General features: G+C 30.5%; 2 non-coding genes across 2 annotated transcripts; one reads left to right on the forward strand and one right to left on the reverse strand.

The window, feature by feature from the left end:
• Positions 1 to 12,319: 12,319 nt before the first annotated feature.
• Positions 12,320 to 12,392, reverse strand: Trnak-cuu (transfer RNA lysine (anticodon CUU)). Its single transcript has one exon. It is a non-coding gene; the product is annotated as a tRNA-Lys (tRNA).
• A 306-nt stretch (positions 12,393 to 12,698) lies between these two features.
• Trnak-cuu (transfer RNA lysine (anticodon CUU)) lies at positions 12,699 to 12,771 on the forward strand. The gene has a single exon. It is a non-coding gene; the product is annotated as a tRNA-Lys (tRNA).
• Positions 12,772 to 17,026: the final 4,255 nt, after the last annotated feature.

Below are 17,026 nucleotides of genomic sequence, written 5' to 3' on the forward strand. Positions count from 1 at the left end.
AAAGAGAATCAATGAAACTAGGATTGCAGAACCTCCAGAGTTAAGAATCATGTTTAATGATTTTATTTGAGAATAAATATAGATTTAGAAATTAAATTTTCCGACGGCTATCCACGATGAGAAATGAATTGCAGAATTGTTAAAAAATAACACGATATTTTCAAATCACTATTCGGAAAACTATAATTAAAATTATATAAGAATTCTAAAATCGGTTATAAAATCATAGTTTTTATTAGGTCAAAAACTTATTTCTAATTTTTGCTTTTCAAATGCAAAATGAAATCATCAAATTACTCTGTAGTGACATATGAAGAAGATACGAAGGTGTACAAAATTTTTAAATAATCATTTTTTTTACAATGTATTTATTTCAAACGGCTCAAAATAATCATTTTATCAAAAAAAAAAATCACATGGAAAATTATAGATTCTTTGATTGAAGTTGAATCAAAGGATATCGGAAAAGTTCACGTGGAAAAGGTCGAAAAGGTTTAAATATCTTCTTTTTTTATCTAGTTCAATCAATTTGGTGGAGAAGGGGCAGTGTACAGCACTCTTGCCACCTCTCCCCCTTACTATTCCACAATAATCCTTTTGTCACAAGATATTTAAGTTCTTTCTATTAATCGATTTTTTAAAATTTTTAAAATAACCCCACAAGAGCGAGCTCTAGGACCGCGCCTGACTCATCCTATTAACAATAATGTAATACAAGATCTTTTTCATGTAGAAGTCTTCCTGATTTTTAAAATGCCACCCATCCTGAAGGACATCAGAGGACTTGTCGCTTCTAGGGCGTTTATCACCCAAAAGTTTGGGATCCTGTGAAATCTGAGACAAAACATGTCGAAACAGGTTAAAAATTGCCATTTAAAATTGCTTATTTGATATCGAATTAGATCAAAATAACGATGATCTTTAAGTTTGAGCAAACCATACTTTTTACCTAACGTATCCATATAGTCGGGCAATTCAGGACGATTTTTAAAATATTTGGTAAAAAAAAGGGCAAATCTGAAACAAACCAAGATATTATTCTAAAGAAATACAAAATGAAAAAGAAAGAAAATTTATTTGATTTAGCAAACAACCTGAATAAACCCGGACAAAATCCGAGCAGTTTTAAGCAATATTTTTTCATCTAGGCCAGTTTTAACTTATCTCGAATTCTTTTTGGATTTGTTGGGAAGCCAGAATATATCAAGAAAATTTGGAATAAACGATAATCAAAGTATAAAGCGATACTTGTCAGAATTCTCCTGTACGATCTACAGTGAAAGATACACGGATACACCTAAGATAGGCTTGCCAGATACTTTTAGAAAAAAGCGGGACATTTCACGAAAAAAAGCGGGACTCAGCCAAAAAAGCGGAACATTTTAGAAAATCTTAAAACAGTTAAATTGTGTAGCCAAACTTATACCTACGTTTACCATCAGCCAAAGTTGTTCATAGACTAAGATTTATTTTTAACGCATATTGATTTTGCCCGGTTTTTCTTACACGACTTCTATTTACACATTATTTTGCCGTATGCAGCAGTACATACATGTAAACGGCGGATTTTATATCGCGTAAAAAACCCTTGTGTAATTTGTATAAAAAATAGTTTGTTTGGTAATTTGTTTAAAAATTTGAAAACTCAAAAAAAAACTTCCATATTAATATACTTTGGACAATTGAGTTGAAACAGGTGGTGACTAAGATTCCAGCGAAAAAAATAATCTCTTTAATTCAATAATCTATAACTATTTGAAAACAACTTAAATAACATTTTATTCATACATTGGTTGAACGTGCTCTAAGAACACTCAACTGAATCAGAATCTTACTGTTATGCCATGTACTTCAGAGTTATTCAGTATTGTCATATGTAAACTATGAAAAAATGCTGCTAATTTTGAAAAAAATACATATTTGAAAGATTTTTTGTTAATCTCAGAATTCAAATTGGGACTAGAATTAGATTTTTTCAGTAAATTTTGTAGAAGTTTCTCACGAAAAAAAAGCGGGACATTTTGAGGAAAAAGCGGGACAGCGGGACACTCAAAAAAAAGCGGGACACGTCCAACTTTTGCGGGACGGATGGCAACCCTAACCTAAGATGTTCAACTAAAACCATTAATCGCAAAAGGCAAGAAAATTTGCAAATTCATTAACTTAATTATAGTCTCCTATGTTCACCAATTTTCATCAAACTAAATAAATAAAAAAAGACATCTTATTTTAACTTCGAATTACGAATAAAGTTTGAATTTGATTCAATAACTACTTTAAAATCGCACTCCACAATAAAACACAACTGCCAACCTCTCTCTTTCTCGCCGTTAACGACCTGTTTATGCGAATTGACGAAACAGCCATAAAACCGAATTAGAGTACGAACGAAATCCGATGCCTATGGCTGCCGCGTGTCCCTTAATCGTGAGGGTGCTTCAGTACTTTTTATTTTTGAATCAGTTGGTGTAATCAGGTAGTTTGAAAACAATTTGAACTCTAGACCAAAATTTTAAGTTTTTATTTTCTAGATTTACAGTTATGATGTTTCCCAAATGGAATGAATCACCCTACAGAATCCAAAATCTTCATGTGTGATGGTTCATTTACATATATCGTCTTGAGCAAAATTGACTGCAGAATGCTTTCATGGAAATTACTTGGCATATTACTGAGCAATATTATAATACACCAAATTATGGCGAGTGCATTCTGGCAGTTTTCTTCTGGTTGGTAATAATCAGTTTTTTTTTCTTTTCTCGACACCCGCTTCACCAAATATGAAGGGTAAAGCCAACAGATTTTACTTGCATAAAACTTGTGACGTTGCCGCACGTTTCGGGAAAAACGACCAAAATCTGCCGAATATTTCGGAACATGTGACAAATTGGCGGTTGAGCAGGTTTGCAAACTGCTTTCCCCGGGATTATGACGAAGGCCCGAAACGATTACGTAGGATAAGAATTTTTGCCGGGGCCGGGAATTTAATCAGCATAATTGAAGCTGCGGGAAAAGTGCTTCATGTTGAGTGCGTGATGATAGTTGCAAAATAAAATTGGGCCTAACAGCTTTACTCACTTTCATACGGATATATTTCAACGGGTAGGTACCTACATTTAATTAATGATATTTATGTTTTCGGTGGAAAAATTTGACAACATTAAGCGGTGGTACTTTTCGACTGGGATTTTCCCTCCTCTCAGAGGAATGCACCAGAAAAAAGTGGATTGAGGATGACCCTTGCCGAAAATTAAACCGAATCACATCATCGGTACAAAGCTATCCGAACCGATATCCCATAAATCTCGGCAAATCGAGCAACGTAGAAAGGAGCATTATTCAATTAGTATGATTGTAATGAAAATTTATGAATCAATTTGCTCTCGATTTCTTTTGCCGAGATTCAGCCACTTCTGAAGTCGGGTAGTACGGCTTAACAAAACCGAATGACAATGATGCCGTTAACGCAAGAGACCGAATCGACAAAAATAAATTTATGAAAAAAAAATACACTTACGCACATCCGGAATCCGACGAGAGAAGGAAGGATGATCCCAATCGAAAAATCTCGGCCGACCCGCGTTTCATATATCGATAGATGGGTGATCTGAAAATCAGAAAAGAGAACAAAAAAAAATAACATCGAGGGTTAATAATGACAACAAAACACCACTCACTCGGGGAGTTGCGAATCTGCCTCATGAAAGCATTATTTATGGCCTACAAAAGAGCAACATTTTTCCCGCAGTCAGCACACTTCATTTAATAGTTGCGTAGGACGTGACGATGAGGGAGATCTTACACAAAATCAATACGAAATACGTTAAAATCGAAAGTTTTAATGTTTTGGAAGGCAAATTTAAGAAAAGCAACAATTACAAAAATGATAGAAAAGACAAAAACGACAACCAATTAAAAAAATAGTAAATTTTTTAAAAATTAAAATAAATAACAAAACATGAAAAGAATCACTAAAATCTAAATAATCGAAATAACAAAAAAATATACCAAAAATAAATAAAAATTCAAAATGAAAATCTCAAGAAATGAAAAAATGAAAAAACTTGACAAAAATCAAACAAATTCACAAAACATTGAAATTTTTTTTATAAACTACAAGAATTTAAAAAAAAATGACAAAACATGACAAAAGTAGCAAAATGAAAAAAATAACAAAAAAACACTAAAAAATTAAAATGAAAAATAAAAAAAAAAACCAAAAAATGACAAAAAAAAAGGCAAAAAATCACAAAAATTTAACACATTCACAAATTCTATTAAAGTAAAAAAAAACTGACAAAACTCACAGAAGTGACAAACTAGAAAAAAAATCAGAAATAAGCTAAAATTGAAAATGAAAAATAAAAACACAAGAATAAAAAAACGAATGTCAAAAGAAACAAAAACTAAACATTCACAAACTTTAGAAAAAATTTTGAAAAAATTTCACAAAAATGACAAAAATGACAAAAATGACAAAAATGACAAAAATGACAAAAATGACAAAAATGACAAAAATGACAAAAATGACAAAAATGACAAAAATGACAAAAATGACAAAAATGACAAAAATGACAAAAATGACAAAAATGACAAAAATGACAAAAATGACAAAAATGACAAAAATGACAAAAATGACAAAAATGACAAAAATGACAAAAATGACAAAAATGACAAAAATGACAAAAATGACAAAAATGACAAAAATGACAAAAATGACAAAAATGACCAAAATGACAAAAATGACAAAAATGACAAAAATGACAAAAATGACAAAAATGACAAAAAAGACAAAATTGACAAAAATGACAAAAATGACAAAAATGACAAAAAAGACAAAAAAGACAAAAATGACAAAAATGACAAAAATGACAAAAATGACAAAAATGACAAAAATGACAAAAATGACAAAAATGACAAAAATGACAAAAATGACAAAAATGACAAAAATGACAAAAATGACAAAAATGACAAAAATGACAAAAATGACAAAAATGACAAAAATGACAAAAATGACAAAAATGACAAAAATGACAAAAATGACAAAAATGACAAAAATGACAAAAATGACAAAAATGACAAAAATGACAAAAATGACAAAAATGACAAAAATGACAAGAATGACAAAAATGACAAAAATGACAAAAATGACAAAAATGATAAAAATGACAAAAATGACAAAAATGACAAAAATGACAAAAATGACAAAAATGACAAAAAATGACAAAAATGACAAAAATGACAAAAATGACAAAAATGACAAAAATGACAAAAATGACAAAAATGACAAAAATGACAAAAATGACAAAAATGACAAAAATGACAAAAATGACAAAAATGACAAAAATGACAAAAATGACAAAAATGACAAAAAAGACAAAAAAAACTAAAATGACAGAAATGACAAAAATGACAAAATGAAAAAAAAGACAAAAATCACAAAAAAAGACAAAAATGACAAAAAATTACAAAAATTACAAAAATTACAAAAATGACAAAAATGACAAAAAAAAAAATACAAAAAATGTCAAAAAATACAAAAATGAAAAAAAGACAAAAATTGAGAAAACTGATAAAAATGACAAAAATAACAAAAATGACAAAAATGATAAAAATGACAAAAATGACAAAAATGACAAAAATGACAAAAATGACAAAAATGACAAAAATGACAAAAATGACAAAAATGACAAAAATGACAAAAATGACAAAAATGACAAAAATGACAAAAATGACAAAAATGACAAAAATGACAAAAATGACAAAAATGACAAAAATGACAAAAATGACAAAAATGACAAAAATGACAAAAATGACAAAAATGACAAAAATGACAAAAATGACAAAAATGACCAAAATGACCAAAATGACCAAAATGACAAAAATGACAAAAATGACAAAAATGACAAAAATGACAAAAATGACAAAAATGACAAAAATGACAAAAATGACAAAAATGACAAAAATGACAAAAATGACAAAAATAACAAAAATGACAAAAATGACGAAAATGACAAAAATGACAAAAATGACAAAAATGACAAAAATGACAAAAATGACAAAAATGACAAAAATGACAAAAATGACAAAAATGACAAAAATTACAAAAATTACAAAAATGACAAAAATGACAAAAATGACAAAAATGACAAAAATGACAAAAATGACAAAAATGACAAAAATGACAAAAATGACAAAAATGACAAAAATGACAAAAATGACAAAAATGACAAAAATGACAAAAATGACAAAAATGACAAAAATGACAAAAATGACAAAAATGACAAAAATGACAAAAATGACAAAAATGACAAAAATGACAAAAATGACAAAAATGACAAAAATGACAAAAATGACAAAAATGACAAAAATGACAAAAATGACAAAAAATGACAAAAATGACAAAAATGACAAAAATGACAAAAATGACAAAAATGACAAAAATGACATAAATGACATAAATGACAAAAATGACAAAAATGACAAAAATGACAAAAATGACAAAAATGACAAAAATGACAAAAATGACAAAAATGACAAAAATGACAAAAATGACAAAAATGACAAAAATGACAAAAATGACAAAAATGACAAAAATGACAAAAATGACAAAAATGACAAAAATGACAAAAATGACAAAAATGACAAAAATGACAAAAATGACAAAAATGACAAAAATGACAAAAATGACAAAAATGACAAAAATGACAAAAATGACAAAAATGACAAAAATGACAAAAATGACAAAAATGACAAAAATGACAAAAATGACAAAAATGACAAAAATGACAAAAATGACAAAAATGACAAAAATGACAAAAATGACAAAAATGACAAAAATGACAAAAATGACAAAAATGACAAAAATGACAAAAATGACAAAAATGACAAAAATGACAAAAATGACAAAAATGACAAAAATGACAAAAATGACAAAAATGACAAAAATGACAAAAATGACAAAAATGACAAAAATGACAAAAATGACAAAAATGACAAAAATGACAAAAATGACAAAAATGACAAAAATGACAAAAATGACAAAAATGACAAAAACGACAAAAATGACAAAAATGACAAAAATGACAAAAATGACAAAAATGACAAAAATGACAAAAATGACAAAAATGACAAAAATGACAAAAATGACAAAAATGACAAAAATGACAAAAATGACAAAAATGACAAAAATGACAAAAATGACAAAAATGACAAAAATGACAAAAATGACAAAAATGACAAAAATGACAAAAATGACAAAAATGACAAAAATGACAAAAATGACAAAAATGACAAAAATGACAAAAATGACAAAAATGACAAAAATGACAAAAATGACAAAAATGACAAAAATGACAAAAATGACAAAAATGACAAAAATGACAAAAATGACAAAAATGACAAAAATGACAAAAATGACAAAAATGACAAAAATGACAAAATGATAAAAATGACAAAAATTACAAAAATGACAAAAATGACAAGAATGACAAAAATGACAAAAACGACAAAAATTAAAAAAAAAGGCAAAAATTACAAAAATGACAAAAATGACAAAAATGACAAAAATGACAAAAATGACAAAAATGACAAAAATGGCAAAAATGACAAAAATGACAAAAATGACAAAAATGACAAAAATGACAAAAATGACAAAAATGACAAAAATGACAAAAATGACAAAAATGACAAAAATGACAAAAATGACAAAAATGACAAAAATGACAAAAATGACAAAAATGACAAAAAAGACAAAATTGACAAAAATGACAAAAATGACAAAAATGACAAAAAAGACAAAAAAGACAAAAATGACAAAAATGACAAAAATGACAAAAATGACAAAAATGACAAAAATGACAAAAATGACAAAAATGACAAAAATGACAAAAATGACAAAAATGACAAAAATGACAAAAATGACAAAAATGACAAAAATGACAAAAATGACAAAAATGACAAAAATGACAAAAATGACAAAAATGACAAAAATGACAAAAATGACAAAAATGACAAAAATGACAAAAATGACAAAAATGACAAAAATGACAAAAATGACAAGAATGACAAAAATGACAAAAATGACAAAAATGACAAAAATGATAAAAATGACAAAAATGACAAAAATGACAAAAATGACAAAAATGACAAAAATGACAAAAATGACAAAAATGACAAAAATGACAAAAATGACAAAAATGACAAAAATGACAAAAATGACAAAAAAGACAAAAAAAACTAAAATGACAGAAATGACAAAAATGACAAAATGAAAAAAAAGACAAAAATCACAAAAAATGACAAAAAATTACAAAAATTACAAAAATTACAAAAATTACAAAAATGACAAAAAAAAAAATACAAAAAATGTCAAAAAATACAAAAATGAAAAAAAGACAAAAATTGAGAAAACTGATAAAAATGACAAAAATAACAAAAATGACAAAAATGATAAAAATGACAAAAATGACAAAAATGACAAAAATGACAAAAATGACAAAAATGACAAAAATGACAAAAATGACAAAAATGACAAAAATGACAAAAATGACAAAAATGACAAAAATGACAAAAATGACAAAAATGACAAAAATGACAAAAATGACAAAAATGACAAAAATGACAAAAATGACAAAAATGACAAAAATGACAAAAATGACAAAAATGACAAAAATGACAAAAATGACAAAAATGACAAAAATGACAAAAATGACAAAAATGACAAAAATGACAAAAATGACAAAAATGACAAAAATGACAAAAATGACAAAAATGACAAAAATGACAAAAATGACAAAAATGACAAAAATGACAAAAATGACAAAAATGACAAAAATGACAAAAATGACAAAAATGACAAAAATGACAAAAATGACAAAAATGACAAAAATGACAAAAATGACAAAAATGACAAAAATGACAAAAATGACAAAAATGACAAAAATGACAAAAATGACAAAAATGACAAAAATGACAAAAATGACAAAAATGACAAAAATGACAAAAATGACAAAAATGACAAAAATGACAAAAATGACAAAAATGACAAAAATGACAAAAATGACAAAAATGACAAAATGACAAAAATGACAAAAATGACAAAAATGACAAAAATGACAAAAATGACAAAAATGACAAAAATGACAAAAATGACAAAAATGACAAAAATGACAAAAATGACATAAATGACATAAATGACATAAATGACAAAAATGACAAAAATGACAAAAATGACAAAAATGACAAAAATGACAAAAATGACAAAAATGACAAAAATGACAAAAATGACAAAAATGACAAAAATGACAAAAATGACAAAAATGACAAAAATGACAAAAATGACAAAAATGACAAAAATGACAAAAATGACAAAAATGACAAAAATGACAAAAATGACAAAAATGACAAAAATGACAAAAATGACAAAAATGACAAAAATGACAAAAATGACAAAAATGACAAAAATGACAAAATGAAAAAAAATGACAAAATAAAAAAAAAGACAAAAATGACAAAAAATTACAAAAATTACAAAAATTACAAAAAAAAATTACAAAAAATGTCAAAAATTACAAAAAAGAAAAAAAGACAAAAATTGACAAAAATTGACAAAACTGATAAAAATGACAAAAATAACAAAAATGACAAAAATGACAGAAATGACAAAAATGACAAAAATGACAAAAATGACAAAAATGACAAAAATGGCAAAAATGACAAAAATGACAAAAATGACAAAAATGACAAAAATGACAAAAATGACAAAAATGACAAAAATGACAAAAATGACAAAAATGACAAAAATGACAAAAATGACAAAAATGACAAAAATGACAAAAATGACAAAAATGACAAAAATGACAAAAATGACAAAAATGACAAAAATGACAAAAATGACAAAAATGACAAAAATGACAAAAATGACAAAAATGACCAAAATGACAAAAATGACAAAAATGACCAAAATTGACAAAAAAAAAATGACAAAAATGACAAAAATATCAAAAAACACAAAAAGTTCTAAAAATACAAAAAATAATTACAGTTATTTTTGTCTCTTCTGGCACTTTTGTCAATTGATTATTTTGGTCATTTTTTGTCATTTTTTGTCAATTTAGTCATTTATGTCATTTTTGTCATTTTTGTCATTTTGTCATTTTTGTCATTTTTGTCATTTATGTCATTTTTGTCATTTTTGTCATTTTTGTCATTTTTGTCATTTTTGTCATTTTTGTCATTTTTGTCATTTTTGTCATTTTTGTCATTTTTGTCATTTTTGTCATTTTTGTCATTTTTGTCATTTTTGTCATTTTTGTCATTTTTGTCATTTTTGTCATTTTTGTCATTTTTGTCATTTTTGTCTTTTTTGTCATTTTTGTCATTTTTGTCATTTTTGTCATTTTTGTCATTTTTGTCATTTTTGTCATTTTTGTCATTTTTGTCATTTTTGTCATTTTTGTCATTTTTGTCATTTTTGTCATTTTTGTCATTTTTGTCATTTTTGTCATTTTTGTCATTTTTGTCATTTTTGTCATTTTTGTCATTTTGTCATTTTTGTCATTTTTGTCATTTTTGTCATTTTTGTCATTTTTGTCATTTTTGTCATTTTTGTCATTTTTGTCATTTTTGTCATTTTTGTCATTTTTGTCATTTTTGTCATTTTTGTCATTTTTGTCATTTTTGTCATTTTTGTCATTTTTGTCATTTTTGTCATTTTTGTCATTTTTGTCATTTTTGTCATTTTTGTCATTTTTGTCATTTTTGTCATTTTGTCATTTTTGTCATTTTTGTCATTTTTGTCATTTTTGTCATTTTTGTCATTTTTGTCATTTTTGTCATTTTTGTCATTTTTGTCATTTTTGTCATTTTTGTCATTTTTGTCATTTTTGTCATTTTTGTCATTTTTGTCATTTTTGTCATTTTTGTCATTTTTGTCATTTTTGTCATTTTTGTCATTTTTGTCATTTTTGTCATTTTTGTCATTTTTGTCATTTTTGTCATTTTTGTCATTTTTGTCATTTTTGTCATTTTTGTCATTTTTGTCATTTTTGTCATTTTTGTCATTTTTGTCATTTTTGTCATTTTTGTCATTTTTGTCATTTTTGTCATTTTTGTCATTTTTGTCATTTTTGTCATTTTTGTCATTTTTGTCATTTTTGTCATTTTTGTCATTTTTGTCATTTTTGTCATTTTTGTCATTTTTGTCATTTTTGTCATTTTTGTCATTTTTGTCATTTTTGTCATTTTGTCATTTTTGTCATTTTTGTCATTTTTGTCATTTTTGTCATTTTTGTCATTTTTGTCATTTTTGTCATTTTTGTCATTTTTGTCATTTTTGTCATTTTTGTCATTTTTGTCATTTTTGTCATTTTTGTCATTTTTGTCATTTTTGTCATTTTTGTCATTTTTGTCATTTATTTTTTATTTTTTTTCTTTTGTTATTCGTTTTGGGTTTAAGCAATCAATTGAAATTTTCTAAACATGTTGTTCTTAGATTGCCTTGGGACATCTTTGTTTAGATACGCCTAAAGTTATACTTTAGTTTATAAAACTAATAAATTTTAACGCCTTTGTTTAGGTAATTGTTCTGTCGATTAGAAATAAAACGAATTCCATATACAGTACAGCAGAATCCCAAAAAACGATTTTTCTATGCATTTGGAACTTCCATTTTAGGACAAAGAAACAGATAAGAACATTTTTCTAAAGTATCTTCATGATTTTGTAAATCCCATTGACACGTCTCGATTACCACCAGAAACCATAACGAAAACATATCAATAGTTTCCCATTCCCTCAGCTATGGGCCGTTTCCCTTGTAAATGGGATGCAACTTTTAGGTTTTTTTTTTCACCCATCCCAATCGTCGATCGGCAACCAAACCAGACTTCGACTGCTAGAGATGTTTGTTGTCACTGTCACTGTTGTTGTTCTCTGGTTTGTCTATCAGCAGCTTCGATGCTCTCCTCTTTGCAATTCAAAACAAATCGCAAGCTCGAAGAATCGGAAAGCAATAAATTATACCGTATACAAAAGTGCAACCGATTGAATGAACGTCGGAACGGCGTCGTTCGAAAAGAAGGACACGTGTCCTTGTCTCTTGTAAGTCATTCAGAGTCAATTTTGGTACTGAATAAGTAGAACTTGAATTACAACCAACAAAAGCGTGATTTTGGAAAATTTGTTACGGAACCCTAAACGCGCCTAAGCTGTATGTCAAACATATCAAAACAGAGTCCGATAATATCTCTTGAATAACCGTGGAGAAAATAGATTGTAACTTTCTCACAAAATATCTGATATTCAATGCAAAATATTGCGCCCAACGTGGGGCTCGAACCCACGACCCTGAGATTAAGAGTCTCATGCTCTACCGACTGAGCTAGCCGGGCTACATATTTATAAATATCAACTCACAAAAATGTGATCAATTTTTCAATTGAATCCGACTGCATCCGAACTAACCAAACGAAAACGAAAAGAAGCAAAAATAAAACGGCAACAATATGCGATAATGAGACCCGTAAATCACCGACACCGAAGCCGAAAACTGTGCTGTGGAGAGGGTGATCATTCAGGTAGAAAAATCTCACCCAAAATACACCGAGATGCTGCTCGATCGACGAAGGGAGGGTAGAGGGCAAATGATGTTGATGTAAATGTTACAAAAATCGACCGAAAAAGTTTAAAAATAACCAGCCCGGCTAGCTCAGTCGGTAGAGCATGAGACTCTTAATCTCAGGGTCGTGGGTTCGAGCCCCACGTTGGGCGGTGAATCTTATTTTATAATTTTTATACCATGGTTTGATTATTGATACTCCGTTTGATCAATATCGATCGGAATCTATAGAAAATAAATTTTGAATATTTTGATATTCAATTTTTGTCATTTGGCATTCCGATTATTCCACTGATTTCCCATATCAGGGACAACTTCAAGGAAAAAAAATTATTCCACTGATTTATATTCGATTTTCAATAATATTTTATAATCGGAACAAATATTTACCAATTTTCATGTAACAATTCGCCGAAAATTGCTGTTCGATAATATAATTAGAACTTTTAAACATTCTTTCCTACTACATCATAACCGATTACTAGATGTTATGCTAAAGGAGAACGGACAACTTGGTTTTCGTATGAACACGGATGAGTAATATACGGTTCGAAAGATCTTAACGAGACGAACGAAAACTATTCAGGTATCTTTTTTTTCATTCTTTTCTCCGAAATAACGATATTTCTTCAATACAAACAAAACGTTTTTCTCCCACGGTAGATTTCTTGACTACGGGATCAAGTAATTTGAATCGTATATTGCTCATTCGTGTACACGTGTATACGAGAAAACCAAATTTCAAACATTTTTGCCCAGTCTCTCTTTTGAACAGATTTTTTTTGACAATTGTATACTTTCATTGTGTTTCAATTTATCGATAATACTCTCAGTTTGACAAATTCAATGATCTGGAAAATTCGTCTATTCGTCATTCGATATTTGACATTCAATAATACTTTCAATTTTTGTGACATTCGATCATTCGTCATGCGATATTTAATTCAAGTAATTTTTCTATATTTGATACATTCTTTGTATAAAAATAAAACAGCGCCCAACGTGGGGCTCGAACCCACGACCCTGAGATTAAGAGTCTCATGCTCTACCGACTGAGCTAGCCGTGCTGCGTTGAAATCGTTGCTTATTTGGGTAGATATGATATTTTCATGTGTAGCACATGATAATAAGCGATTTTTAAGTATCATCAACTGTGTTTTGTAAATCACCGATACACTGATACACGATGTCTCAACATCGAAACGTTTCAATTCCGTGCAGTTTTTGAAATTGAAAAATGACTTACAACTTACACAGTAAACGGAAATCACCGAAACTGGTAGATTTTTAACTTAATTTTCAACGTGCAGAGTACGTGGATCAGTTCGGTAATTTCATCATGACCGATTGACTGTAATAATGCAAATTTTGCTTGTTGGCAAAATCGAATGGGGTCTTACTTATTTACCAAAAAAAAACTTTAAATGGAATATCAATCAAAGGGTGTTCTGATCAAAAAGTGGTCAAACTAAATTGTGTGTAATTCGATAATTAATTTTTTTTTGTTTTGTTGCAAGAAATTCTGGTGTGGGTGTGGGTTCTTATCCTTGGGTAGAACCTACATGTTGTTAGCGGCATACCACTCCATGGCCTTTTTTTTCATAATATGGCAGTATGCCAAACCCGGCCAAACACACACACACACACACACACACACACACACACACACACACACACACACACACACACACACACACACACACACACACACACACACACACACACACACACACACACACACACCAGCCGTGGGGTAGCGGCCCAAGAATACTACCCCTGGGTCATTGGCCGATGTCGTAAGAGGCGACTAAATCCAGCAACCCCCCTCTCGATGACGACAATGGCAAACGGAACTGGATTACCCTACTGGACCTATTGGAAAGAAACAACCCAAGGTGCCCAAGGTGTGCTGCTCATGGGAGCGCTGAAACGGTCCCATGCATAAGACCGTGCTTATGAGGTGGAAGGCTGGCGGGTTGTAAATGTGTCAGTCGATAACGGTAGCCTGTGGGGCACCGGGACAAACCCCACAGTATTGCAGTCCTTGCTGCGCTAAAGCAGGGCACTGGCGCAGTCGACCGTATATTTCCCTAGCTACTCGTGGGATTCACAAATGATTCAAAATACTAAAACTAATGATAAGAGAAAGAAGGAGAAGGGTGAGAGTGCGGAGAAGGGTGCAAGCCCTAATCCGTTCGGTGGCAGGAGTCTACGGCGTTCTCCAGCTCGGCAGCTTGCTGTCCAACTGGTAGCTCCATAGCGGAAGAAGGAAGAGAGTCTGTCAGCTCTCCAGAGAAGAAGGAATGTCGAAGGCAATGAAGGACGCGATGACAGAAATGAAGCCTTTGACTAGCTTGGTTTTGAGCAAGCAAAACATTCATAAGGAGGTCAAGGACAAGCTTGTAAAGGCTATGGCTCTTTTTACAGAGGCAAACAAAGCAGTCCTAGAGATGGTAAGAGCGCAAAATGGCAGCGCTACTAGTAAAGGAACAGAGGCGGAGAAACCCTCTAAGGCGAATGTCGGTCGCCCGAAACGGATCGATGCCTTCGTTCAAACGGTGGGGAATGAGCTCACTACTCCGAAAAGCTCTAAGAGTGTAAAGAGGAAACGAGGGTCATCAGGTGATCCAAGACCTGGCACCCTAAAGAAGAGCGCCCGAGACCCGATGGTTCGACAGGACCCTGGCCAACTGAAAGGCAAGGACGACAGACCCAACGAGGGAGCGCCCTCCGAATGGGAAACAGTGACGCGTAAACACCGTAAGAAGAGAGCTATGAAAACAAACCCCATGCCCAAAAAGCAGCGAAGCCGCGTTAGGGAAAAAGGTGAAGCTATCGTACGCGGACGTGCTTCGTCAGATGCGGACCGACGACAAGCTTGCTGGACTAGGTGAAAACGTGAGGAGGATCCGTCGTACTCGTTCCGGGGAGATGATCCTCGAGTTGAAGCGAAGTTCAGCAACAAAGAGTGCATCCTTCAAGGTGCTAGCGGAGGAAGTTCTAGGCGAGAAGGCGGAGGTGCTTGCGCTATGTCACGAAGTAACCATCCGTATCAAAAACCTCGACGAAATTACGACAGAAGATGAAGTCAGGACAGCGCTAGTCGATCAGTGTAAGATCAGTGAAGATCAGATCTCGATCCGATAGAGACAGGTAGTGGTATGAATAAGGTTTAGCAATTGCTTCGGCAGCTTTTACTTAGCTCGAAATCAAGCAAAGCAAAAGCCCAAAGCATTTACTTAGTTTGGTATGAATAAACATTTGCTTAGCGGATGTGTACTAAAGTCTTAGAACATAGCTTTTGCTTCGAAAAATAGAGCTATCCAACCAGCAGAATCAGAAGTTTTCTAAAGTTAAATGAAAGAAGACGATCAGAAAATTTAAAAGTCCGGCTAAAATAGCCATGAAGTTGACGGTGCGGATGGTGGGTGTAAGAACGACCGGAAAGTTTTTGGTTATTGCGTGCTTGTATGTTGATGTTTAAAGAAAAATGAATACATATTCGAATATAGTCAAACAACAAATGGCCTAACGTTAACATTTATCATAGCTCTCCCACACGTATTCGGATCGGGATAATCCGATGTATAAAAAATAGGCAATAGGCGCGCATCTTAATTTAATTTTTTTTTAAATCTCAGAATTATAAAAAAATCATATAAGTAAATATGGAAGTCTAAATTATGTTTTAAATTATTACAATTTTCTTCCAACTTCAAGCCGATTGGAACTTCTTCCACTATGGCCGGAATTTTTAATTTAGAATATTTACTGATTGATTTGTTTAGTTTCATCTTAGACGAATCATTTCATACAACGACAGGAATATGAAAAAAAGCTGGATTATCACTCCGACTTTTATTTATCCATGTTGAAAATGCCTTTTTGAATTGTATTGAAGTGTAATATTGCTAATTTAATAAATTCATGACATTGCTAAAGAATTTTTTATTGGAAAAGTCTGCTACCGAGCATGCTTAGAAAATAAAGCAATTGCTAGGAGATTTGTCGAGCGATTACTTCAGATTTGGGCTTTATTCATACCAAATTAGCTTGTTCTAAAAGTAAAAGCACCTGACAGAGAAAACAGCTGTCAAAAAAAACTTTATTCATATCAACCGAAGCAATTGCTTTAAGCGACTGCTCGACTGCTCGATTTAGTTTAGCAAAAGCAATTGCTAGGTTTTTTCATACCACCTAGGGTCCTCCCAAATCCGGAACACAGGTTGCAATTGTGAGGCTTCCAGTGGTAGCAGCCAACGCAGCACTCAAGTGTAGGCGGCTAAAGGTGGGATGGTCAGTTTGTCAGATAACCATCTCCCAGCAACCAGAGGTTATTACAAGTTAGCTTCAGCTAACAGTGGATTATGGCTAACTTTTAAGTCAAGTATTCAAGCTCGAAGCACA

The sequence above is a fragment of the Uranotaenia lowii genome, chromosome 3 (assembly GCF_029784155.1).
Source record: "Uranotaenia lowii strain MFRU-FL chromosome 3, ASM2978415v1, whole genome shotgun sequence".
Classification (NCBI taxonomy): Eukaryota; Metazoa; Arthropoda; class Insecta; order Diptera; family Culicidae; genus Uranotaenia; species Uranotaenia lowii.